This window comes from Furipterus horrens, unplaced genomic scaffold (assembly GCF_987537825.1).
Source record: "Furipterus horrens unplaced genomic scaffold, mFurHor1.1.pri manual_scaffold_3, whole genome shotgun sequence".
Classification (NCBI taxonomy): domain Eukaryota; kingdom Metazoa; phylum Chordata; class Mammalia; order Chiroptera; family Furipteridae; genus Furipterus; species Furipterus horrens.
The window spans coordinates 152,448,661-152,476,555 of NW_028327173.1; the positions used below are offsets into that span (position 1 = coordinate 152,448,661).

Here is a 27,895-nt window from a genome sequence, read left to right on the forward strand (position 1 = left end):
ATGCCCTCCCCATAATATAGACATGGCATGTCCACACTCACCGCTTGTTTTTAGTAATTTATACCTAGCTATTGCAATAAGACAAACTAAAGTAAAATGTAAAAGCATTCATATTGTAAGGAAGAAGTAAAATTGTATTCAGAAAAGACCTGATGCTATTTGTAAGAGCAAAGGTCGAGGAAGTGAAGAGGCCTGGAGACTGTGCTCCCAGCCGGGGCGTGCTGTCCAGAGATAACTGGGAGGGACTCAATGAAAAGGTGTGCTGGCCTTCTCCTGGGTCTGGACTTTTGGCTGAATTGTTGAGAAATCATATGTATGACCAGTGGACACTGCCAGGAGTTGAGTTTTGTGCCTTTGGGCAGATGCAGGGGGCTGCTTCCTAGCAAACTGTTAGGTGCAGGTCACAGAAGAGAGGGGTTACTGCCTTGGCACCTGCGGACAGTAGCTTTGAGAGCAGAGAGATTTTACAGCACCCAGAAAGTTTTCCCTGAGAGGTTTGGGGGCTGAAACTCCGGCTGAGCCTGCAGGCAGAGCTGAGAGTAAGCCAGGAGGGGTCTGGCTCTAAGTGCATAAAGCAATGGGTTTTTTTTGTTGTTGTTTGTTTGTTTTTTGTTTTTGATGACCTGGGAGGAACAGCTGAAGGAGCCACAAGATTCTTAGTGGGAGTTCATGTGCACACTTGTCCCCTTGAGTGCTGTGGGAGAAACCATTTGGGGAGATTGCTCCCCTCCCATTGGCAACAGCCAGAGAGGATGCAGTAGCCCCGCCAGAAGAAAGTACTTGGCCCAACCCCATGGTACTTAAGCCTCACTGTGGTTTACAGAGTGACTAGAGTAAACAGCAAAAGAAAAAAAACCCTGGCAGAAGAGCACTGATAGTTAAGATTAGGCTGCCTAGATGCAAACTTGGACACAGGCTGAAGTCAACAGGGTGGTTCCAGAAAGAGAAGAAAGTGAAATAAAATACAGACACTACAATGATGAATTCCACTGTGACCTTCTCATACATATCCTTTAACTAGTAATTCTTTGTCCTCCCAGTCTTTGCATTATAAGTAAATAGTCTTTACATTATAGTTTATTTTATATCTCATATTTTGCTCCTCCCCTTTCTCAATCAATTTTACCATTTGATTTCCTCCTCTATCTTTGTTTTAAATTCTATATTTTCTCTTACAACCACTCATTTCCAATCAGCACTAAATTTTTCTTACCTCTCCAACCTCTTCTTTTTTCACTCACAAAATACACTTACTATATCCCCACCATGACCAATCTGTTATATTCCTGCAACATTTTTCATAGACTTTCACTATTCTGGTATTTCAAATCTCATATCTTATTGTTCCTCTCTCCTAATCCATCTGTACCTTCCTCCATCCTTTTCCTTCTTTCACATTATATTTGAAAATTTCCCTGTCTTAGCCTGGTTTTCATCCCTCACTCTAAGTATTCCTGCTCCCTCTGTCATCCTCAAATCACTTTCCTTTCCTCCAGACATCTCTTAAGCTTTTCTTTCTTTCTTTTTTACCTCTTACTCCCATCCCACCGACATTAATCTTAGCTCATAGTTACTATTAGTGCTGTGGTGAAATTTTTCTCAAATTTGGGGCTTTTTTTCCCCTATTCATTTTTCTTATTTTATTTTCTGTGTGTGCATGTGTGTGTGTGTGTGTGTGTGTTTGTTCTTTCATACACCATATATATACATGTATTTTATAATTTCTATTTGAACCTAATACTACACATTTCTTTTCTCTTAATTAATTCCACCATCATCACTCTCTTTTTAATATATGATATAAATTTTACTTTATTCCTTTCATTGCCTTGTCACTACTCACTACTATTATTGCTCCTCCCCCTCCCATCTCAAAACTCATTTTTCTTTCAGTTAGTAAACTCCTACTTATTTTTCCTTTCTTATAGTAGCCTCCATCTCACTACATCCTTATTAATACTGGCTCATTAGCAATTGAAATTGTGAAAGTGGAAGACATCTTAGTGGGTGTGGAATTCTTGCCTGGCAGGTGGCTTTGTTTTAGCAGCAGCTCAACAGCTGTTTGTAAAATGATGTGGGGAGAGTGATTCTCAGTCAGCTAGTTGGAGGGGAGGACCCACCAAAGAGCAATACAACAGCAAGCAAAAACCAAAATTCTACCAGATAGCCCAAATAAAGGCATAAAGGGCATCCCAAGAGCATCAAGTTCAGGAGAGCAAGAAGTCTGCACCACTGAATTGCAGAGAACTCCTACCACAAGAAAGTCACAACGTGAAAGCAGGCAGTTAAAGCAGATCAATCTATGAAGCAGAAACAAACAAGAAGAGGCACATAAAGTGGGGAGATGAAGAAACAACACCCCATCGAAAGGAAAGGAGGAATTTCCAGAAGCAGGGATAGATGAAATAGAAGCAAGCAAACTATTAGACATGAAATTCAAAACAACGGTAATAAGGAAGATCAATGAACTCAACAAACACAGAGAAAACTACAGTGAACTCCAGTGAAACTACAAAGAACTCAAGGGAAGTTACAAGGAACTTACTGAGAACTATACCAGCATGAAAAAGGACATAGAAACTATCAATAAAAGCCAGAAAGAAATGAAGAATACAATTTCTGAACTGAAGAACACAGTAGAAGAAATCAAAACCAGGTTAAATGAAGCAGATGATCAGATCAGTGATCTAGAGGACAACTCAGAAAAAAATTCCCAGAGAGTACAACAAAATGAAAAGAGACTGACGAGGAATGAAGAGAGTTTAAGAGAACTTCAGTACAACATGAAACATAATAATTTTTATATCATAGGGACACCAGAAGGAGAAGAAGAGGAGCAAGGGGTAGAAAACCTGGTTGAAAAAATAATGACAGAAAATTCCTGAACGTGAGGAGAGAAGAAATCTCACAAATATAGGAAGCACAGAGGGTCCCAATGAAGACACACCAAAGGAGGCCCACTCCAAGGCACAACATAATTAAAATGACAACATTCAAAGACAAAGAGAGAATTCTAAAGGCAGCAAGAGAAACACAGTAAATAACATACAAAGGAGCTCTGATAAGGCTATCAGCTGATTTCTCAACAGAAACTCTACAAGCTGGAAGGGAATGGCAAAAAATACTTCAAGCAATAGAAAACAAAGGCCTATAACCAAGACTACTCTACCCAGCAAGACTATTTTTCAAAATGAAAGGTGAATAAAGAGTTTCCCAGACAAAGGAAGATTAAAATAATACATCTCCACCAAACCAGTATTGCAAGAGATTCTAATGGGAATGCTTTAAGAATAAGAAGAAAAAAAGAGAGGGAGAGGAACACAGGTATAAAGGGAAAGAGTCACAATTAATCAATACCTGTCAATAATAATCTTAAATGTAAGTGGACGAAATGCTCCAATCAAAAGAGATGGGGTAGCAGAACAGATATGAAAACATGACCCACATATATGCTGTCTACAAGAGACCCACCTAAAAACAAAATATCTGCACAGACTAAAAGTGAAGGGATGGAAAAAATATTTCAAGCAAAAGAATATGAAAAAAAAAAACTGGGGTAGCAATACTTATATCAGACAAAATAGAATTCACAAAAAAGGCCATAAAAAGACAAAGAAGGACATTTCATAGTACTTAAGGGAACAATCCATCAGGAAGATGTAACCCTGGTAAACATATATGCACCCAACATAGGAGCACCCAAATATATAAGGAAAATCTTGGAAGACTACAAGAAGGATATCAACAGCAACACACTCATGGCAGGGGACTGTAACACCTCATTGTCAACAATGGAGAGATCTTCAAAGAAACCCCAAGGATACTGAGGGATTGAACAACACTCTAGATCAAATGGACTTAGTTGATATATATAAAACTTCTCACCCCAGAGAAGCAAAATATACATTCTTTTCAAGTGCACAAGGAACATTTTCAAAGATAGACCACATGGTAGGACACAAAACAAACCTCAAAAAATTCAAGAAAATTCAAATTATATCAAGCATCTTCTCAGATCACCATGGCTTGAAACTGGAAATTAACTCAAAGACATTCAAACTCATGGAGAATGAATAACATGCTATTAAATAATGATTGGGATAAAAATGACATCAAGGAAGAAGTCAAAAATGTTTACGGAAACAAATGATAATGAACACATATCAGCCCAAAACCTATGGACACAGTGAAAGCAGTCCTGAAAGGAAAACTCAAGGCAATACCTAAAAAGGATAGAAGAATCTCAAATAAAAAATCTAACCCTGCAGCTACGAGAACTAGAGGAACAACAACAAACAAAGCCCAGAGAGAGTAGAAGGAAAGTAATCATCAAGATCAGAGCAGAATTAAATGAGATAGAGACTAAACAAACAATTCAAAAGATCAGCAAAATGAGGAGCTGGTTCATTGAAAAGATAAACAAACTCAACAAGACTTTAGCCAGGCTCATCAAGAAAAAAAGAGGACCTAAATAAACAAAATAAGAAACAAAGGAGGAGAAATCAAAACCGTCGTCATCGGCGGCGGCGGCGGCAGCCGTCCGTCTCGAGAGACGATGGTGTAGCTTCTTAAGAGTCTATCTGCACCACCGAGAATGGCTGTGCAGTCCGACTCGGGAGTGACACGGTATCTGTCTCCTCCCGTGTTGAATCGACATCTTGTGATGACACTGGAGTGTCCTCTCCAGTGAAGCTGAAGCTACAGAGCCTGGGCAGGGTGATATGGAGGGTCTGCTGTTGCCCATGCAGCAGATCCCCCCTCTCTTCGCAGCTGAAGGGTCCAAGGGAAAGACGGAGTCAATACAGCTTGGCTTCAGGTGCGCCGCAGGAGTTGCCGGTGTTGACTACAACGTCAAACCGCCTTAGGGACTCCGGCTCCGGATTTTCTGTCGGGGTTTACTCCCTTAGCCTTTCCCCTGAAGAGGTATGCCGCAAGGCAGCGGAGGTTTTTTGGAGTCAGAGTTTTCCTTCTCTGATGTGCCCTGACTGGAAGATCGAACCAGCGACACTTAGCTCGCAGGCCGACGCTCAATCCACTGAGCCAAACCAGCCAGGGCTACAGAAATATAAAGGATTGTATGAAATTACTATTAACAAGTTAATGACAAGAAATTTGACAACCTAGATGAAATAGACAAATTTTTGGAAACATATAATCTTCCAAAACTGAATCAAGTAGCAGGAGAAAGCTGGAACAGACTGATAACAACTAGTGAAATTGAAGCAGTAACAAAAAAACTCCCAGCACACAAAAGTCCTGGATTGGATGGCTTCACAGGCCAATTTTACAAAACATTTAGGGAAGAACTAACTTTTATCCTTCTCAAACTATCCCTAAAAACCCAAGAAATGGGAAGACTCCCAAACTCTTTCTATGAAGCCAGTATTACTCTAATTTGAAAACTAGGTCAAGACACAACAAAGAAAGAGAACTACAGGCCAATATCTCTGATGAACATAGATGCTAAAATCCTCAACAAAATATTGGCAAACCAAATCCAGCAACACATTAAAAAGATCACATACCATAATCACGTGGGATTTATCCCAGGGATTCAAGGATGGTTTAATATTTGCTAATCAATAAATGTAATTCACTACATAAACAAAATTAAAGACAAAAATAACATGATCATATCGATCGATGCTGAAAAAGCATTTGATAAAGTAAAACACCTCTTTATAATGAAAACACTGAGCATAATGGTAAAAGAAGGAGCATACCTCAACATAATAAAGGCCATATATCATACTCAATGGGCAAAAACTGAAAGCATTCCCCCTGAGATCAGGAACAAGACAAGGATGTCCACTATCTCCATTCCTATTCAACAAAGTCCTTGAAGTTCTAGCCATAGCAATCAGATAAAAAAGGTAATAAAAGGCATCCAAATTTGAAAAGAGGAAGTAAAACTGTCATTATTTGCAAATGATATGATAGTGTACATAGAAAACCCTATACACTCCATGAAAAAACTACTTGACCTAATAAGTGAATATGGCAAAATAGCAAGGTACAAAGTCAATGTTCAGAAATTGAAGTAATTTTTGTACTCCAATAATAAAATATCAAAGCTAGAAACTAGGAAAATAATCCCATTTACTATAGCAATAAGAAACATAATATACCTAGGAATAAACTCAACCAAGGAGGTTAAAGACCTGTACTCAGAGAACTAGATAACACTGAAGAAAGAAATTAAGGAGGATACAAATAAATGGAAGCACATACCATGTTTATGGATGAGAAGATTCAACATCATTAAAATGTTCATACTACCCAAAGCAATTTATAGATTCAATGCAATCCCTATTAAATACCAGTGACATATTTCACAGACCTAGAACAAATACTTCAAAAATTTATATGGAACCAAAAAAGAGCCCGAATAGCCACAGCAATCTTGAGGAAAAAGAACACAGAAGGAAGAATCACAATGCCTGGTATCAAACTATAGTACTAAGCCACTGTAATCAAAGCAGTCTGATACTGGCATAAGAAGAGACATATAGATCAATGGAACAGAACAGAGAGCCCAGAAATAAATCTAGGTCTATATGGACAACTAATATTTGTCCAAGAGGGAAGGAACATATGATGGAGTGAAAAAAGCCTCTTCAACAAATGGTGCTGGGAGAACTGGACAGGGACATGCACAAAATTGAAACTAGATCACCAACTTACACCATACACCAAAATAAACTCAAGATGGATACAAGACTTAAATGTAAGCCATGACACTATAAAAGTCCTATAGGAAAACACAGGCAAGAAAATTTCAGATATCCTACATAGCAATATTTTTACCAATATATCCCCTTAAGGCTAGGGAAATAAAGGAAAGGATAAACAAATGGGACTACATAAAACTAAAGAGTTCTGCTCAGCAAAAAAAAATCAACAAGATGAAAAGGGAACCAACCATATGGTATAATATATTTGGCAATGATACCTCAGACAAGGGTTTGATCTCCAAAATATATAAAGAACTTATATGACTTGACAGCAAGAAGATAGACAATTCAGTTAAAAAATGGGCAAGGACCTGAACAAACACTTCTCCAAAGAGGACATACAGAGAGTCCATAGGCATATGACAGGATGTTCAACATCACTAGCCATCAGAGGGATGCAAATTAAAACCACAATGAGACACTACTTCACACCAGTGAGAATGGCCATTAGAACAAATCAACAAACAACAAATGTTGGTGAGGATGTGGAGACAAGGGAACCCTAGCACTCTGCTGGCTGAATGCAGACTGGTGCAGCCACTATGGAAAACAGTATGGAATTTCCTCAAAAAACTAAAAATGGAACTGCCTTTTGATCCAGCAATTTTACTGCTAGGATTATACCTGAAGAATTCTGAAACACCAATTCAAAAGAACCTATGCACCCTTATGTTCATAGTAGTGCTATTTATAATAGTCAAGTGCTGGAAACAGCCTAAGTGCAGATCTGTAGATGAGTGGACTAAAAAACTGTGGTACATTTACACAATAGAATACTATGCAGCAGAAAGAAGGAAAGAAATCCTACTATTTGTGACAACATGGATGGAAGTAGAGAGAATTATGCTTAGTGAAAAAAGTCAGGGTTAAAGACAAACACCATATGATATCACCTAGTACAGGAAACTAATGAACAACACAAACAAATGAGCAAAATTCAATCAGAGGCATGAAAACAAGGAACAGACTAACAGTGACCAGGAGGGAGGTGGGTGGGACAGATGGGTGTAACTAGGGGAAGGGTATAGTCAAGGAACTAGTATAAATAACCCATGAACATGGACAATGGGTTAGGGATTGACTGTGGGAGAAGGGGTGGGTGGGGGGAGCAATGGAGGAAAAAGTGGGATAACTGTAATAGAAAAACAATAAATTTTAAAAATGCAAAAAAAGAAAAGTGGGCTTGGGAAAGCTGCAACATAGAAAATCAAGTGTATTTTTATATACTGCCAATAAATAATTAGAAAATAATATTATGAAAGAAATTACATCCAAAGTAAATTTTAAAATACTTAGAGAAATTTTAACAGAATATGTATACATGGAAAACTATAAAATATGTGAAGAAAAATTGGAAAATATAGAAATACATCAATAAATATTTCATGTTCATGAGTTGGAAGTTTAAACATTGCAGTGATAAATATTCTCTCCAAAGTAATCTTATACACTCAAGTGTAATCCCTATTAAAATAACATCATGTTTTTATTATCTAGATACTGACCTCAAATAACTAAAATAGCTTTGAAAAAGAAGAACAAATTTGAAGAAGTTAGACTCCTTACTCCCTAGTGATCAAAGCAGTGTGGTACTTCTGTAATGATGGGCATACATATAATGAAATGGAGCATCTGGAAATCATCCCTTATTTATAGTAATTATTTTTTACAAATATTCAAAAGCAATTAAATGAGCTGGAAAATAGTATTTTCAACAACGATTCTGGAACAGTTGGATATCCATATGCAAAAATATGAATATAGATACCCTCACCAATATACAAATATTAACTCAACATGAAGTACAGACCTAAAATAACAGTTAGAATGATAAATATGTAGAAGAAAACATAGAAGAAAACTAATGAGTATGGGTTAGGTCAAGAATTCTGAAATATGACACCAAATTACATTAAATTAAATAATCAATAAATTGAAATTAATTAAAGTTTAATATTTAGGAACTTCAAAATATGCCAATCACAAAGTTAAAAGGCAAGCAAGGGAAACAGAGAAAAGCAATCACAAAATACTACCAAAGTAAAACAACAGACAAAAATATATGGGAAAAGAAACAATGGAGATACTGAGTTACCAGAAAACAAAGGATAAAATGGCTGTAGGATATCCTCATACATCAGTAATCATCCTAAATGTAAATAGACTGAACCAATAAAAAGGCACAGAGTAGCAGATTGGATCAAAAAACAAAACCCAACATATCCTGCCCTCAAAAATGCATCTCAGCTGTAAGGACAAATACAGACTCAGAGTGAAAGGGAGAGAAATGATTCTCCATGTAAAAGGCATCCAGAGAAAAGCTGGTGTAACCATATTTACATCTGACAAAATAGATTTCAAGATAAAAAAGATAACAAGAGACAAAGATGGGCATTTTAAAATGATAAAGGGGACAATACATTAAGAAAACACAACCATTCTCAATATATATGTAACCAATGAGGAAGCACTAAAATATCTAAAGAAGCTACTAATAGAACTAAAGGGAGAAACTGACAAAAACACAAGTATAGTAAAAGATCTAAATACCCTATGTACTGCATGGATAGATCATCCAAACAGAAAATAAATAAGTAAATATTGGCCTTAAGTGACACATTAGGCCAAATTGACATAATTGACATTTACAGAGCTTTTCATTAGAACACCAGAATATACATTTTTCTCTAGTGTACATGGTACATTCTCAAAGATAGGCCATATGATGAAAAACAAAACTAACCTTAAAAGCTTTAATAAGACTGAGATCATATCAAGCACATTCTCTGACCATAATGCTTTGTAATTGAAAATCAACTGCAAAAGAAAGCAGAAAACCACAAATATGTGGAGACTAAACAACATGCAACTAAGAAACAGCTGAGTCAAAGAAGAAATAAAAGGGGATAAAAAGACATGTAGAGACAAATGTAAATGACAATGCAACATATGAAAACGTTTGGGATGCAGCAAAAGCAGTAATAAGAGGAATGTTTAATCATTCATTATAGGCTTATCTCAAGAAATAAGAAAAATCTGAAATAAACAACCTATCATTACATCTTAAAGAACTAGCAAGAAGAGCAAATGCAGCCCAAAGTGAGCAGAACGAAGGAAATAATAAAAATTATAGCAGAATTCGCCTTCAATCACCATGTGTCCTGTCTATATCTTCCTCCATCTCCCCCTATATCCTCTCCTCCAGCAATTAATTACCACACTGTTGTCCATACCCATTAGTTATTTTCTCTTTTTTTCTTCTTTGCTCAATACTTCTGTCCCCCCATTCTCCCAGTTCCCATCCAACGCTGTCAGCCTGCTCTGTGTGTCTGTATATATTTAACTGTTAGTTCATTTTGTTCATCAGATTCCACATTAAAGTGTGCAGATGATGTGTTGCAGAATTGTGTCTGAAATCTGTATAATTATGTTAACCAGTGTCACCCTAATCTATTTAATAAAAAGGGGGGAGGGTAACATTAGAGTAGAATTAAATGAAATGAAGAACAGAAAGACAATACAAAAATTAATTCAACAAAGACCTGGTTCTTTTAAAAGATTAATGAAATTGACAAACCTGAATCTAGACTCACTAAGGAAAAAGAGAAAAGACTAAAATAAACAAAAAAATGAAAGAGGAGACGTTATGATAGACACCACAGAAATACAAAGGATCACACAAGAATACTATGAAAGACTTATATGCCACCAAATTTATAACCTAGAAGAAATGTGCAAGTGCTTAAAAATGTGTAACCTTCCTAGACTGAGTCACAAAGAACTGGAAAATCTAAATAGACCGATCAACAGTGAGTAAATTGAAATAACCATTAAAAACCTCCCCAAAAGGAAAAGTCCAGGACCAGAGGCTTCTCTAGTGTATTCTATCAAACATTCAAAGAAGGTTTAACACATATGCTTCTCCAACTCTTTCAAACAATTGAAGAAGAAGCAATCCTTCTTAACATATTTTATGAGACAACATTATCCTGTACCAAAACCTGGCAAGGACAACGTAAGAAAAGGAAATTACTGTCCAATATCTATGATAACTATGGATGCAAAATTCCTAAACAAAATATTAGCAAAATGAATACAATATATTTAAAGGGTAATACATTACTATCAGAGAAGGAAAACTCTGACTCCAAAAAACCTCCGCTGCCTTGCGGCATACCTCTTCAGGGGAAAGGCTAAGGGAGTAAACCCCGACAGAAAATCCGGAGCCGGAGTCCCTAAGGCGGTTTGACGTTGTAGTCAACATCGGCAACTCCTGCGGCGCACCTGAACCCAAGCTGTATCGACTCCGTCTTTCCCTTGGACCCTTCAGCTGCGAAGAGAGGGGGGGTCTGCTGCATGGGCAACAGCAGACCCTCCATGTTACCCTGCCCAGGCTCTGTAGCTTCAGCGTCATCGCAAGATGTCGATTCAACACGGGAGGAGACAGATACTATGTCACTCCCGAGTCGGACTGCACAGCCATTCTCGGCGGTGCAGATAGACTCTTAAGAAGCTACACCATCGTCTCTCGAGACGGACGGCTGCCGACGACGACGACATTACTATCAAGTGGGGTTCATTCCAGGGACACAGGCTAGTTCAACACATACAAATCAATTTAGGTGATATATCACATTAACAAAATAAAGGATAAAAATCATACAATCATATCAACAGATGAAGAAAAAGCACTTGAAAAGACAAAACATCCATTTATGATTAAAGCACTCAATAAAATAGGTATAAAAGGAAAGTTTCTCAACATAATAAAGGCCATATTAAACAAACCCTCAGCCAATATCATACTTGGTAGTGAAAAACTGAAAGCTTTTCCTTTAAGGTTAGGAACAACACAAGGATGCCCACTCTCATCACTGCTATTCAACATAGAATGGGAAGTCCTAGCAAGAAAAATCAGGCAAGAGAAAAAATAGAAGTCATCCAAATTAAGAATAAAGAAGTAAAATTGTTACTTTTTGCAGACAACATGATTCTACGTATAGAAAAATGCACACATACAAAAACCCTACTAGAAACAGTAAACAAATAGAGTAAATTTTCAGGATCCAAATCAATGTACAAAAAAATCCATTGTACTCCTATATATTAACAATGAAATTTCAGAGAAAGAATTTTTAAAAATCAATTCCATTTGCAACTGCAACAAAAAGAATGAAACACCTAGGAAGAAACATAAAGGATGTGAAAGATCTATACAGTGAAAACTATAAGACATTATTAATAAGAATTGAAGAAGACTCAAATAAATGGGAAGATATTCTGTGTTTATGGATTGAAAGAATCAACATAGTTAAAATCACCATATTACTCAAAGAAATACACAGATTTAATGCAATCTCTATCAAAACACCAATGACATTAAAAAACAAAACAAAACATTAGATTCGTATGGAACCACAAAAAGCCCCAAATAATCAAAGTAATTCTGAGAAAAAGCAAAGATTTAGGTATCACACCCCCTAGCTTCAAATTATACTGCAAAGCAACAATAATCAAAATAGCATGGTATTGGAAGAAAAACAGGCACACAGACTAATGGAACAGAATTGATAGCCGTAGGGTCTTCTAAACAAGAAAGTCTATCCACATGTGTATGGGCAAATAATTTTTGTCGATGGAGACAAAAACATATAATGAAGAAAAGAAAGCCTCTTCAATAAGTGGTACTGGGAAAACTGGAAAGCCACATGCAAAAGAATGACACTAGACTGCTATTTGTTGCCATATACAAAAATTAACTCAAAATGGATCAAAGAATTAAATAAAACCTGAAACAATATGTTACATAGAAGAAACTATAGGTATTAAACTTATGGACCTCGGTCTTAGAAAGGATTTTATGAATTTAATCTCAAAGGCAAGGAAAGTAAAAGCAAATATAAACTAATGGCACTATATCAAATTAAAAAGCTCTGCACACAAAAGAAACCATTAATAAAACATGAAGGCAAGCAATCAAATGGGAGAAGTTATTTGCAAACAACAGCTCCAACAAGGGGTTAATATAAAAAATACATAAAGAACTCACACAATTCAACAACAGCAGCAACAAATTTAATTTAACAATTGACAGAGGACCTGAACAAACACTTCTTTCAGGAAGACATACACATGGCCAATAGATATATGAAAAGATGCTCAACTTGCACTAGCTATTAGGGAAATGCAAATCAAAACTATAATGAGATACCACTTCACACCTCTTAGAATGCCTATTACCAACAAGTAATAACAAGTGTTGGAAAGGTTGTGGAGAAAAGGAACCCTCTTTTACTTCTAGTGGGAATGTAAACTGGTACAGTCACTATAGAAAACAGTATGGAGGCTCCTCAAAAAAATAAGAATAGAGCTACCAAATGACCCAGCAAGAATAGCTATATATGTTCTTGCTGCATTATTCATGGTGGCCAAGACAGGGAAACAATCAAAGTACCCTTTGATATATGATTGTATAAAGATATTTTATACACACACACACACACACACACACACACAATGGAATAATAGTCATAAGAATAGTGTATTCTATCAAACTGCCAAATACTGCCATTTGTGAAAAGATGGATGGATCATGAGACTATCATGCTAAGTGAAATAAGTCAGATGAAAAAAGTCAAGAACCATATTATTTCACTCATATGTGGGATACAAAACTGAAAGCAACAAATAAACAAACAATGTCATAGACATAGACAACAGTACAGTGGTTATCAGAGGGAAAGGAGTTGGGGGAGATAGTGAAGGATAATGGGGGTCAAATATATGGTGCTATAAGGAGATCTGACTTTGGGTGGTAAACATAAAATGAAATATATAAATGGTGTTTTATAGAATTGTAAAATTGAAATCTATATAATTTTATTAACCAATATCTCCTCAATAAACTTAATTTATTAAAAGACAAGCAGGGTTTTAAGATTCTATTTTTCAATCATATAGCCAATAATGGACTTATATCCAGATTGCATAAAGAGCTCTTACAACTCAAAAATATGAACACAAAAAACACTATTTTTAACTCAAATGAGATGTCATTATGTTTCCACCTGTATATAATCCAAAAGATAGAAAATAAAAAGATGTTGTTAAAAATGTGGAGAATATTGCTCTTGCATTGCTGGTGGGAATGTAAAATAGTAAAGTTACTTTGGAAAATACTTTGTCAATTTATCACTGAAAAATCCTACTCTCATATATCTACCCAAGAGAAATACAAATGTTATGTCCACAAAAAATCTTGTGTACAAATGTTTATAGCAAAATTATTCATAATACTTAAAAAATTGAAACATTCAAATGTCCATTAACTGGTAAAATTATAAGAAAGTGCATGTAAGTACAATGGGCTATTATTCATTATTATGAAAGAACAAACTACTGATATATGTGGTACAATATGAATGGACTTTAAAACCATTATTCTAAATAAAAGAAGACAGATGAAATAATATATATATTCTGTATATGTCAAAGCTTCAAGAAAGGCAAAGATGATCCATGGTTGTCTGAGACTGACGGTAGGAACAGGGATTCACTTCAAATGGGCATAAAAGCATTTTGGGGTAATGGAAATGTTTTAAAACTGCATTATGGTGATGGTTGCACAACTCAATGAATTTATTTAAAAAATTTAATTGCACTCTTCCAATAAATTAGTTATGTAATTTATTACAGAAAAAACACTAAAAATAAAGAGAAAAATAATGTGTTAGTGTTGGTTACTTTCAAACTTAAGAAGTCTGCATTATAGGAAAATTTGAGTTCTAACAATATTAAAAGGAAGAAAAACTTCTTTTGCCTTTTTTTCCCTTTGCTTGCTTAGTTTAATGTTAATACATTAAAGTCCTCAATTTCTGTCCTACATTTATTATTTACTTCAGCTTTTTCTAGCATATCTAGCTGAACATGGAGTAGGCCACAGAGCTATTAATTCTGACACAAAATTTCACAAATTACAGTCCACTGGATGTTAATGGATATTATTTCCCCTCCCCATAATTTGAAAACATTTTATATATCAGTAAGTTGGATAATAATGGTCTGAAAATAGAAAAGAAACAGTTTTCATTATCATAGAGCTTCTCAGAGTTCTTGGCATGTTATTGTAATTTTATTTTATTTACAGTACAAAAATATAATGTATTATGTGCCCACATGCAGCCACTCAGAGACCACTGGCACTGACTTCAATGATGAACTACAAAGCCCAAGCATATTTTGGGGTCACTATAGCTAGCTGGCAGATAAGAGAACAGAGAGAGAATGTATTCAATTCCCTAATCACAACTCTATTACATGACTACATTTCACTGCAAGGGAAATGTAGTCACTGCTGGAAATGTTGGCCAACAGTAGGCACAACAAAAAAGAAGAAATGGGTGTGATTGTCATCTACCCAGTGTCCTTTTTTAAAATGTAGGTACCTCATTTGATTCTTTGGTTTGTACATCATCACAGGGGTTTCCCAGGGATGGATGGAATATGACTACAGCTAGATATACCCCATATCTCTTCTATAGAGGAATACGATACATCTAACATCATTTCTTCCAATTCCTGTGTTCTCCTCTTCATCATCTGAACACTTTGTTCTCCACTACATATGTATTTAAAAATTATTTTGCTTAAAACTTCCATATAAAATACTCCTGTAGGGGGGAAATACTTTTTTCCCCCTAAGCACGTAAAGCAATTTTTTTCCTCTAAATGCATAATTTGTTTATTTTACCTACATTTTCCTCAGGTTCATTTCTTTCTTTCCTTCCTTTCTTCCTTCTTTCTTTCTTTTTCTTTCTTTTTTGCGGCACTATGTTTTATTAGGGATTTCATGAAGGTTAAGTTTCTAAAAATGAGGGACTCTGTCAGGAGGCACAAAGTCCAGGCAGCCTCCTCAGATTTCACAGTGAACCACCGGCTCAGGCTCTTTGGTGGAATTGCCGCCTCGTTCCAGGTACAGATTATTGTAAGGATACTGCTTTGGCCTCACTGGCTGGTAGGAGGGATAAATATCCCCGACCCAAAACATGAAAACCATGAAGGCCACGAAGCTGAAGAGGTGCTTACACATGATATCCCAAGAAACAGGCGTGGGAGATGTGTCCAAACGGTTCCTGATATACATATCTAGGTCCCAGTGAATTGGTTCAGCCCAGTTCAATCTCAGGTCTGGGTGATCCCAGTCATACCATGGATCGCTCTCGTGCTGTGAGCGGGCAGGGGGCTTCGGGTAGTCACCATACCCCATGCCATCAACGGGAACGGCTCGTAGTCTTCTGCCCGCATATTATACTTCTTGGCGGCGGCCCTTTCTTCTGGGGTCTTGGGATAGGGCCCCGGGAGCATGTCCTTCATAATATGGGAAGCTGCCCATGCACCCAGCGGCACCACATTCCGCGTTGCCCTTTGCGGCCATTCGACTCCCAGAAACCCCACCTTGGCTGCCTCCATCTTGACCTTCTTCTTAGGTTCATTTCTTTTAAAAAAGGACTAATGTTTGTGGATTACTTTACAGTTTTCACATCACTTTTACAGGTTAAATTTCACTTAATCATCATACTTTTCCATGAAGGTATATATTAATATCTTAATTTTACAAACAATCTGCAGATACGGAAGTACAGTGTACCTTGTTACTGTCAGTGAAAAATAGTGTGATGTATTTTAGGGACTATCTCACAGGAATCCCCGGTACAAGTTAAAATCAGGTAAGATGAAGGGATATTTCATCTCAGTCATTCAGGGGCAATTTTGATAATTCACCCTTATAAAAGAAAATCTACATTAGAAAGTACTTACTCATGTGTTTATCACAATATATCCATAAATTAATTGAGTATTGTTTTTAGGTCCCAGTGTTAAGTACCAAGATTACAAAGAGATTTAAAAATCAACTTTTGTATCTCCTTTATAGCTTTTTTAAATTTAACTTCAGTGCCAAATATTTTCTACTTAAGATCTCCTATTAAGAAATGGAAGAAAATAAGATTGGCATGAAAACAAATGTTAGAGATACCTCAATGTCAAGAAGAAGAAAAAAGTGTTGAGATTTTCCATGTAGGTAATAGAAGCCAAGTATTTTATAACAATTATACATATCTAAAATTATTCTATTTATTTGTATCCTCTGAGTCATAGATAAGGTATTATTATGAGAAATCATGTGCCAAACAACTAGATAACTTAGATGAAATAAATAAATTCCTAGAATACAAACTACCAAGACTAATTCCATAAAAATAGATAATTTGAATACATTTATAATAAGAAACTGAATTAATTAAAAAACTTTCTGCACAGAGAAATCCAGGGCCAAGTGACTTAGTTGGTAAATTCTACCAAATATTGAAAAAAAGTTAATACATATTGTTAGCAAATGAGAGGGTCTGGGGAGAGAACTTCATAATCTGGTCTATGAAGTTTGAGGTCAGTTTCATGGTAGTACACAACCAGGCAAAGACATAATAAGAAAAGAAACTCAAAAGCCCTGAATAAAATATTAGGAAACTAAAACCTATAAAATATAAAGAAGATTATATTCCATGACCAAGTGGGATTTTTCCATTGAATTCAGAATTGTTTAATATCCAAAAATCCATCAGTGTACTTAACCATATCAATAGAATCAATGACAAAAGGACACATGCTCATCTGAATAAACAAAGAAAGAAAACTTGCAAAATCGAGTCCTTTTATGATAAAATCACACAAGAAACCAGGAATAGGAAGAAACCTCCTCAACACGATAGAAGATATCTATGAAAACTAACATCTAAGAGCATACACTATAGTAAAAGACAGAATGCTTCTGAACTAGGATTGAGAACAAGTATACCTGCTCCAGTCACTTTTATTCAACATTGTGGTTGAGTTACTAGCCAGGACTATCAGACATGACCAAAAAAAAAAAAAAAAAAAAAAATCCAGATATCCAAATAGGAAAAACGTAAGATTATGTCTATTCCTGGATGACAAGATCTTTTATATAGAAAATCCAAAGAAGCCACAAAAATTTAAAAAATATATATATATATATATATATATATATATATATATATATATATATATATATATACCAGAACTAATAAACGAGTTTAGCAGCTCACAGTTTACAAGATCAATCTACAAAAACTTCCATACATTATTAACATTTTGTTAAACATATTCCAAATTATTTTATATTTCAATATTATTGTAAATGGAATTGTAGTCTTAACAAAATAAGTGTAAGACCTTTACAATGAAAACTATAAAAAATTGATGCAAGTAATTCAAGGAGACCTAAAAAATGAAATACATTCCATGCTCACCAATTAGAAGACAATATTTACAACATGGCTATACTCTCCAAATAAATCTACATATTAAATACAATCATTATTAAAATCCAATCTGTTATTTTGGAGAAATTTAAAACTGCAAATTTATTTGGAAATGCAAAGGTCCCAGAGTAGCCAAGGCAATCTTGAAAAAGAAGAAATGGCATGATGATTCAAACTTCCAATTTTAAATCTCACTATAAGCTATAGTAATCAAGATAGTATAATGCTGACATAAAGAGAGATGTAGACTACTGGAATAGAATTGACAGTCCATAAATAAACTTTACATTTACATATTTACAGTTAATTAATTTTCTTAAAAAGGAGACTAGTCAATTCAATGGGGAATGCAAATTATTTTAAATAAATACTATCAGTATAACTGGATATAAAAATGCAAAGAAATAAAATTAGACCTTTTGCCTCTAATAAACAAAAATTAACTTAAATGGATTTTTAACTAAATATAACAACTTAAACTATTATTTTCATAGAAGAAAACATAAATGTAAATAAATCTTTGTTATCTTGGCTTAGACAATGATTTCTTAGGTGTAATACCAAAATCATAACAAATAAAGGAAAAAGAGATAAATTGCATTTCATCAAAATTAAAAACTTTTGTACTATAAAGCTCATCATCAAAATAGCATTTGCAAATTATATATATATATATATATAGTAAAATATTGTTATCCAGGATATATAACAAACTCACACAATAAAAAATATACAAGGGCTCAACAATTAAAAATAAATAAACCAAATTTTTAATTGGCCAAGAATTTAAATAAACATATCTTTAAAGAATATATACAAATATTCTATAAGTACATGAAAACAAGCTCAATATCCTTAGACATTAGATAAATACAAATCAAACCGCAATGAGATAATAAAGACAAGGCTTAACTTAGCCACCTAGTTCGTCCTTATGTGACCTTTCCCTGCCATCCTAATCCACACCTTCATTCAGCCTATGAAATATACTAACAGAAGGGCAACAGAATTGTACGATTATAGAGGGCACCATCTGCACTGCATTCTATTGTAATGATGTGCTCTGGATTTATGCAACACCTTGGTATTGCCTCAATATATCCAAAATTGTAACCATGAGAAAACTTTAATGATAGTAATATTAGCAATATGGAAGAGCAGAAAACCCTGGACCTTCCTCTTGACCAAAAACACACAAATTCAGCAACAATTCACAAATAAATTTCCTATGTGAAAAATCCAGAAACTAACAGTAAGGCTCTTATACCCCAGAAGGATGTAAGACCAGACTCATCAAAGGCAGTAATAAGATTGGGAAACCTTCTCGCTTAAGTCCTTGCCACAAGTACAGTGCCTTATATTCAAAAAGAGACTTCCTAGCTCCCTTCCTCACTTTTCTGAGGGGTATCCCTAGAAGATTGTCTTCTGACTCAGCAGTCTTGGAACTTTGATGAGTCCAGCATTGTCTAGTCACCTGGGGAAAAATAGAGATGGAGTCCTGGGCTGGTAGACACCATAGGTCCTTACCCTACTTAGCATGAAGCAAGAACATTTTTTAAAAAATTGAAGTTCACAGCTTACCCCTAAGAAAAAAAGAGGTGATCCATTCATCCAGCACTCTAAAATCTCCCAAGCTGTCCAAAAAAGTTTTGCCATTCTTGAAGCTCTAATGGGTACACCTGGGGGAAAAAAAGAAATGGTGGCTTGGTATAGTAGACACTATAGATATTACCCCCACCCCCTGCTCAGCACAGAATGATTGTATAAAAACCCATCTCTCAGTTTCCCCCAAGGAGGGGAAAAAGTTGAACCATTCATATAACACTCGACGTCTCCAGGGATACCCAAAAAACTGGCATCTGGCTTGCCAATCTTGGAGCTCTGATGGGTATGGAATAGTCTGGCCTCCTGGGAAAGAACACAGATGGTGTTTTGAACTAGATTCCATAGCTACCTCCCCCTCACTCAGCACAGAGCAAATGAACAAAATCCACAGTTGCATGCTTATCACTGGAGAGGAAAAAAAGTTGGTAGAGAACCCCAGAATTGCAAACAGGGATGATTGATGGGAATCTTTACATGTGTCAAGTTTGTGAAGACTGAGAGGGGTTCCTGCTTTGTTTAATGCACAGATAATTCTTATAGGTGTTTGAACTTAAGTTATCAGATTAAATAGACTGTTACAAGTATAAGATATGTTATGTAAGCCTCAAGCTAACCACAAAAAAATGCCTATAGAAGTTACACAAAGGAAAACAGAAATCAAAGAATATCAGTAAAAAAAAAAAAAAATTAAACACAAGAAGACAGATAAAGAGGAAAATGGAGAAAAAGAAATATAAAACTAACAGAAAACAACTATCTATATGCAGTAGTAAATTCTTACCTATCAATAATTATTTTAAATGTGGAGAAGGAGAAATGGCAGCCAAGTAAGTGGAAGCTCAGTACACTTGCTCAGGCCCCCAATTAGGTTTCTCAGCTAATCTATGGACAAATAACATGAACAATCAATGGAATCTTAGCTGATATTAAGTTGGGAAGTCAAGGAGCACAGAAGTCACTTCACAATGGAGAGTAAGAAGATTTTATAAGTGGAAGAGGAAATACCTCATGCATGGTACCTGCAGTCATGAAGAAACTAGTCAGAAAGCTCTGTCCCTTACAACATAACAGGCGTGACAGCTCTACCAGAGAAGCAAACACAGGAGGCAGTAAAGTTGAGGAGACAGAGAAGTATGGCCCAAAAGAGGGGGCAGATCAAGGCTCTAGTGGGAGAACTAAGCAACAGGGAAGTAGCCAACCTAACAGAGGAAGAGTTCAAAGAACTGGTGATAATGATGCTCATAGACTTGACAGACATGATTAAGTATGGCAAATGCATAAGGGAAGAAGTGAAGGCTATACTAAGTGAAATGAAGAAAAATCCACATAAAACCAATGGTGAAGGGAAGAGAGCCAGGGTTCAAATCAATGATTTAGAACATCTCATCGGCAGCCGTCCGTCTCGAGAGATGATGGCGTAGCTTCTTGAGAGTCTATCTGCACCGCCGAGAATGGCTGTGCAGTCCAACTCGGGAGTGACAATCCCTGCCGCACTTGTTACAGGTGAAGGCAGATGGCTGTTGTTGCTGCTGTTGACGCTGCTTCCCCCTCGATCTTTTCTGGACCGCCTCCTCATTGCGCGCAGCCTCTGCACGTGACGTACCTTGTCTGACCGTGAGCCTCCAGGCTAGGCGGTCGTCTGCTTGAACTTCCCATGTGTTGAGATTGATGGAGCATTGTGTCATATCCTTTTTGCAGATGTCTTTGAACCGCAGTTTTGGGCGCCCTGTCATCCTCTTGCCTTCTGCTAGCTCGCCGTAGAGGAGGTCTTTGAGAATACGGCCTGCATCCATTCTTTTGACATGGCCGAGCCACCTGAGGCGTCTCTCACTAAGAACTGCATGCAAACTGCTCATGTTGGCTCGCTTCAGCACCTCGGTGTTGGGAACCTTATCCTGCCAGGCGACATGCAGGACGCGTCGCAGGCACCTCATGTGGAAGCTGTTGAGTTTCCTTTCGTGCCTTGCATAGGTGGTCCACGTCTCGCTGCCATAGAGGAGAGTGCTGAGTACGCAGGCTTGGTAGATGCGCAGTCTGGTTTTCTCAGTGAGGCTGGAATTGTTCCACACTCGCCGGTTCAGTTTGGCCATAACTGTGGCTGCCCTGGCGATTCTCCGGTTGACCTCCAAGTCAACTGACAGAGAGCTCGAGATGGTGGACCCGAGGTAAGTGAAGTCGTTGACAACCTCCAGGGTGTATCCATCGATGGTGATGCATGGGGGAGTCCCCGTGCCTTGAACCATAACGTTCATCTTCGTCAGGCTGATGGCTAGTCCGAACTCCTTGCATGCGTGGGAAAGGCAAGTGACTAGCTGCTGGAGTCCCTCTTCGGAGTGTGATGTCAAGGCTGCGTCGTCGGCGAAGAGCATCTCACGGATGAGCACCTCTTTGACTTTGGTCTTGGCTCGTAGACGGGCCAGGTTGTAGAGCTTGCCATCGGATCTGGTGTGAATGAAGACACCCTCGCTGCAGTCCTTAAAGGCGTATTGGAGGAGCACGGAGAAGAAGATTCCGAACAGCGTAGGCGCGAGGACGCAGTCCTGCTTTACTCCACTGCTGACTGGGAAGGCCTCAGAGGTTGCACCGTTGTAGGACACCGTGCTGTGCATGTTGTCGTGAAAGGACATGACCACAGCAAGTAGATGTGGTGGACAGCCAATCTTCCGTAGCAAGCTGAAGAGTCCGCTTCGACTGACCAGATCAAACGCCTTCGTGAGGTCGATAAAGGTGAGGTAGAGTGGTTTATGCTGCTCGTGACACTTCTCCTGCAGCTGGCATAGGGAGCAGATCATGTCCACTGTTGATCGGCCAGCTCTGAAGCCACACTGGGACTCTGGGTAGACGCGGGAAGCAAGGGTCTGCAGGCGGGCAAGAGCGACCCGGGCAAATACTTTGCCGACGACACTGAGGAGAGAGATGCCCCGGTAGTTGTTGTAGTCGCTGCGGTCTCCTTTGTTCTTGTACATGGTGATAATGTTGGCGTCTCTCATATCCTGGGGGATATAACCCTCCTTCCAGCAGAGACAGAGTAGATGGTGGAGCGGCTGTAGCAGGACTGGTTTCCCGCTCTTTAGGATTTCTGGAGGGATTCCGTCGCTTCCTGGTGCTTTCCCGCAAGCGAGGCGGTCGATGGCTTTGCCAAGCTCTGCCGCAGTAGGTGGGGTGTCTAGCTCCTCCATGACTGGTAGGTCTGGGATGGCGTTAAGAGCAGTGTCTGTTACGGTGTTCCTCATCGCGTACAGCTCGAGGTAGTGCTCGGTCCACCGCCGCATTTGCTGTTCCTGGTCAGTGATGACCTCACCTGTCTTGGACTTAAGGGGGGCGATCTTGGAGGGGATTGGGCCTGTTGCCTTCTTGATACCCTCATACATTCCTCGTGCGTTGCCTATATCGGCGGCTTCCTGAATGCTTCTGCACAGGTTTAGCCAATAGGTGTTGGCACAGTGGCGGGCGGTCTTCTGGACTTTGTTCCTGGCAGCCCGTAGAGCTTGAAGTGTACTGGGAGTGGGCGTGGCCTTGTAAGCCAGTAGGGCCTTCCTCTTAGCCTCGATCACGGGTTCCATTTCTTCCCAGTGAGCCTCGTACCAGTCAGCGTTCTTCCGCTCTTTCTTCCCGTAACCGTAAGCAATAATGGTGGAGTTGTATATGGCGTCGCGGAGACGTGACCAATTGGATTCAATAATGTCGCCTGCCGCCATTCCCTCGCCGAGTGCATCTTCCATCCTGTTGATGAATTGCTGGGTCTTAACTGGGTTGCTGGCACAACTGGTGTTGATGCGTGGGCGACCCTTCATCTTGGAGTGGTGCAACCTCTTCGGCATTATGCGCACCTTGCTTACCACGAGGGCATGGTCCGTGTCGCAGTCTGCACTGTGGTAGCTGCGGGTGAGGAGGGTGCTGCCAATATCCGTTCTTCTGGTGATGACGAGGTCAAGCTGGTGCCAGTGGCGGGAGCGGGGGTGCCTCCATGACACCTGGTGGATCTCTTTGCACTTGAAGAATGTGTTTGTCACGCACAGGCCGTGGTGACACAAAAGCTCAAGCAGTCGCTGACCATTCTCATTGATCTTTCCTCTCCCAAAGTTTCCGAGGCAGGTGGGCCAGGCCATGTGGTCGGCTCCTACTCTTGCGTTGAAGTCTCCAAGGAGATAAAGAGCGTTACTTCTGGGGATCTTGGATAACGCTTCGTCCAGTGCATGGTAGAACTGTTCTTTCTCTTCAGTGGTGGCGCAGAGGGTTGGGGTGTACGCGCTAAGAATGCTGACTGGGCCGAAAGTTGTTGACAATCGGAGGGTAAGTAATCTCTCTGTGCCTCCTGTGGGTGGCTCTATGGAGTTAACAAGCGTGTTCTTCACAGCGAACCCAACACCGTGCTGTCTTGGTTGGTCCGGAGACTTCCCTTGCCAGTAGAAGGTGTAGTTGGTTTCTCTGATAGTTCCGTTGTCGGCCAACCGGGTCTCCTTTAGAGCCGCAATTTCGATGTTTAGTCGTGCCAGTTCCCTGTCGATGACGGCGGTTTTCCTGGCACCCTTGATCCACGGAAGGTCTGCAGTAAGTCCGGGACACATGGTCCTGATGTTCCAGCTAGCGAGGCGAAGAGCTGGAGGCTTCTTTCTTGTTGTTTGCTTGGAATTGCCTGGTGCGAGTGTTTTGTGGCCCACTTTTCAAGAGACACCTCTCTGATCCCCACGCACCCAGTGGGGCAGGTGAGCCATGGCGAGACGGCACCTAATTGGCTGGGGGCTGCCCAGCTTGAGGCGGGCGGTAGATGTCCAGTGAGGTGCGATGACCTCTCCCACCATCAGAGGAGACCCCTGGCGCTCGTTTCCTTCGCCAATCGGATGAGCTTATAACCGGTAACTGTCTCCTCCCGTGTTAAGTCGACATCTTGCGATGACACTGGAGTTTCCTTTCCAGTGAAGCTACAAAGCCTGGGCAGGGTGATATGGAGGGTCTGCTGTTGCCCATGCAGCAGACCCCCCCTCTCTTCGCAGCTGAAGGATCCAAGGGGAAAGACAGAGTCAATACAGCTTGGTTTCAGGTGCACCGCAGGAGTTGCCGGTGTTGACTACAACGTCAAACCGCCTTAGGGACTCCGGCTCCGGATTTTCTGTCGGGGTTTACTCCCTTAGCCTTTCCCCTGAGGAGGTATGCCGCAAGGCAGCGGAGGTTTTTTGGAATCAGAGTTTTCCTTCTGTGATGTGCCCTGACTGGAAGATCGAACCAGCGACACTTAGCTCGCAGGCCGATGCTCAATCCACTGAGCCAAACCAGCCAGGGGGGATTTAGAACATAAGGAAGAAATAAAGAACAAAGAAACAAAAATTGAAAAAAAGGGGAAAAGGCTTAGGAACCTCTGGGAAAACTTTAAACGTGCCAACATCCAGATCATAAGGGTGTCAGAAGGAGACGAGGAAGAGCAAGAGATTGAAAACTTATATGAAAAAATAATGAAGAAAAACTTTCCTAATTTAGTGAAAGAAGTAGACAGACAAGTCCAGGAAGCATAGAGAGTTCCAGAGAAGCTAGACCCAAAGAGGGCCACACCAAGACACATCATAATTAAAGTGCCAAAGTTTAAAGATAAAGAGAGGATCTTAAAAGCAGCAAAAGAAGAGTTACCTATGAAGCGGTGTCTATAAGACCATCAGCTGATTTTTCAAAGAAACTTTACAGGCAAGAAGTATTCAAAGTAATAAAAAGCAAGGACCTACAACCTAGATTACTCTATCCAGCAAAGCTATCATTTAGAATGGAAGGGCAGATAAAGTGCTGCCCAGACAAGGTAAAGTTAAAGGAGTTCATCATCACCAAGACATCATTATATAAAACGTTAAAAGGAACTATCTAAGGAAAAGAAGATAAAAACTATGAACATTAAAATGACAACAAATCAGAACTATTAAGAACAGAACCTAAAAAATAAAAACAAACCAAGCAAACAACCAGAACAGGAACAGAATCATTGGTATGGAGATCATTTGGAGGGCTATCAGCTGGGAAAGAAGAGAAATGTGGAAATGGTGCATGGATTAAGAAGCATAATTGGTAGGTACAAAATAGACATGGGTTGTTAAGAATAGTATAGGAAAGGGTTAAGCCAAAGAACTTACATACATGACCCATGGACATGAACTAAGGGGGGTGGGATTGCTAGAAGGGAGGGGGGTACTGGGAAGAGGGGAGCAAAGTGAAAAAAATCGGGACAACTGTAACAGCATAATCAATAAAAGATACTTAAAAAATGGACAAAGGACCTTAATAGACACTTCTCCAAGGAAGACATACAGAGGGCCCAAAGGCATATAAAAGAATGTTCAACATCACTAGTCATCAGAGAGATGCAAATTAAAACCACAATGACATATCACCTAACACCTGTTAAATGCTATCATAAATAAATCAAAAAACAACAAGTGTTGGCGAGGATGCGGAGAAAATGGAACTCTAGTGTAGTGTTGGTGTGAATGCAAACTGGTGCAGCCACAATGGAAAACAGTATGGAATTACCTCAGAAAAGTAAAAATGGAGCTGCTTTTTGGCCCAGTGATTTCCACTGCTGGTAATATTACTAAGAATCCTGAAATACCAATTCAAAAGAACTTATGCACCCCTATGTTCATAACAGTGTTATTTATAATAGCCAAATGCTAGAAACAGCCCAAGTGCCCATCAATAGATGAATGGATTAAAACACTGTGGTACATTTACACAATAGAATACAGTATTCCCTCACTTATCATGGGTGTTATATTCCAGACCCCCTCACAAAGTAAGAACCTTACATTTATTCTACACTCTTAAACCTATGTAACTTTAACAACATACCTATACAGTACCGCAAAATCCCATGATAAAGCAAAAAATCCGTGATAAATAATTAAATATAATATTTTTAAAAATTCCGTGACACAGTGAGGCCACGATAAGTGAACCACAATATAGCAAGGGACTACTGTACTACACAGCAGAAAGGAAGAAGGAAGTTCTACCTTTTGTGACAGCATGGATGAAACTGGAGACTATTATGCTAAGTGAAATAAAGCAGTTGGCGAAAGGCAAATACCGTATGACCTCACTTATAACTGGAATCTAATGAATAAAATAAACTGAGAAAAACAGAACCAGAGACATGGAACATGGAAAAGCCTCATGGCTGTAGGAAGGGAAGAGAGAGGTGGGGATGGTGGAAGGAAGGGGAAGAGACTAATAAAAAAAAAAATTATGAATGATTCATGGACATGGATAATGAAGAGAGAGGATTGACTGTGAGCTAGAGGGGTGGGCTGGGTGGAGGTTGGCAAAAGAGAAAAACATCAGGACAACTGATGGAATAGAATAAACAATAAAAATAATTACTTTAAATAAAGAGATTAAACTGAATAAAAATTTTAAAAAGACTCAACTATATGCTGTCTCTAATACACTCAGTTTAGAATTCAGGACATACATAGATTCAGTGAAAGGATGAAAAATTTATTTTCTGCAAATGGTAACCAAAGGAGAGAAGGGGTGGCTATATGTACATCAAACCAAATAGACTTTAAAATAAAAACTGTTATGTAAGACAAAAAATGAATATTTTAGAATGAAAAAAGGATCAACCCACCAGGAAAATATAACAATATGTACACATCCAACACCAGAACGCCTACATATTGAAAGCAAACATTGGCAAAATGAAAGAGAAGTAGACTACAACACGATAATGGTAGGAGACTTCAGTATCCCACTCTCAATAATAGTGATAATGTCTAGACAGAAGATAAACAAAAAATGGAGAATTTGATAATATTTTAATTAAAATAGACCTAATATAAAGAACGTTCCGCCTAACAACAGTATAATACACAAACTTCTCAACTGCATGTGGATCTTTGTCATGGAGCCAGCATGTTTCTGTCACAAAACAAATCTTAACATATTTAAGAAGACTGAGATCATGTCAAGTACCTTTTCTGAATCACAATATAATAAAACTAAAAATAACTGAGGCAGAAGCAAAACTGGAAAATTCACAAATACGTGAAAATGAAAGCAAGTATTCTGGAGCAGTCATGGTGTCAAATAAGAAATCAAAGGGAGACTAGAAAACTCCTCAAGACAAGAGAAAATAAAATACAATATACCAAATTCATGGAATGTAGCTAAAAACAGTAAGTACAGAGCAATAAATGCCTACATTAAAAATAAGGAGGATCTCAAAAAACAAAACAA

At 38.4% G+C, this 27,895-nt stretch overlaps 1 pseudogene; it reads right to left on the minus strand.

Moving 5' to 3' along the window:
* Positions 1-15,645: 15,645 nt before the first annotated feature.
* Positions 15,646-16,202, minus strand: LOC150016435 (NADH dehydrogenase [ubiquinone] 1 beta subcomplex subunit 8, mitochondrial pseudogene; annotated as a pseudogene).
* Between the last annotated feature and the right edge of the window lie 11,693 nt (positions 16,203-27,895).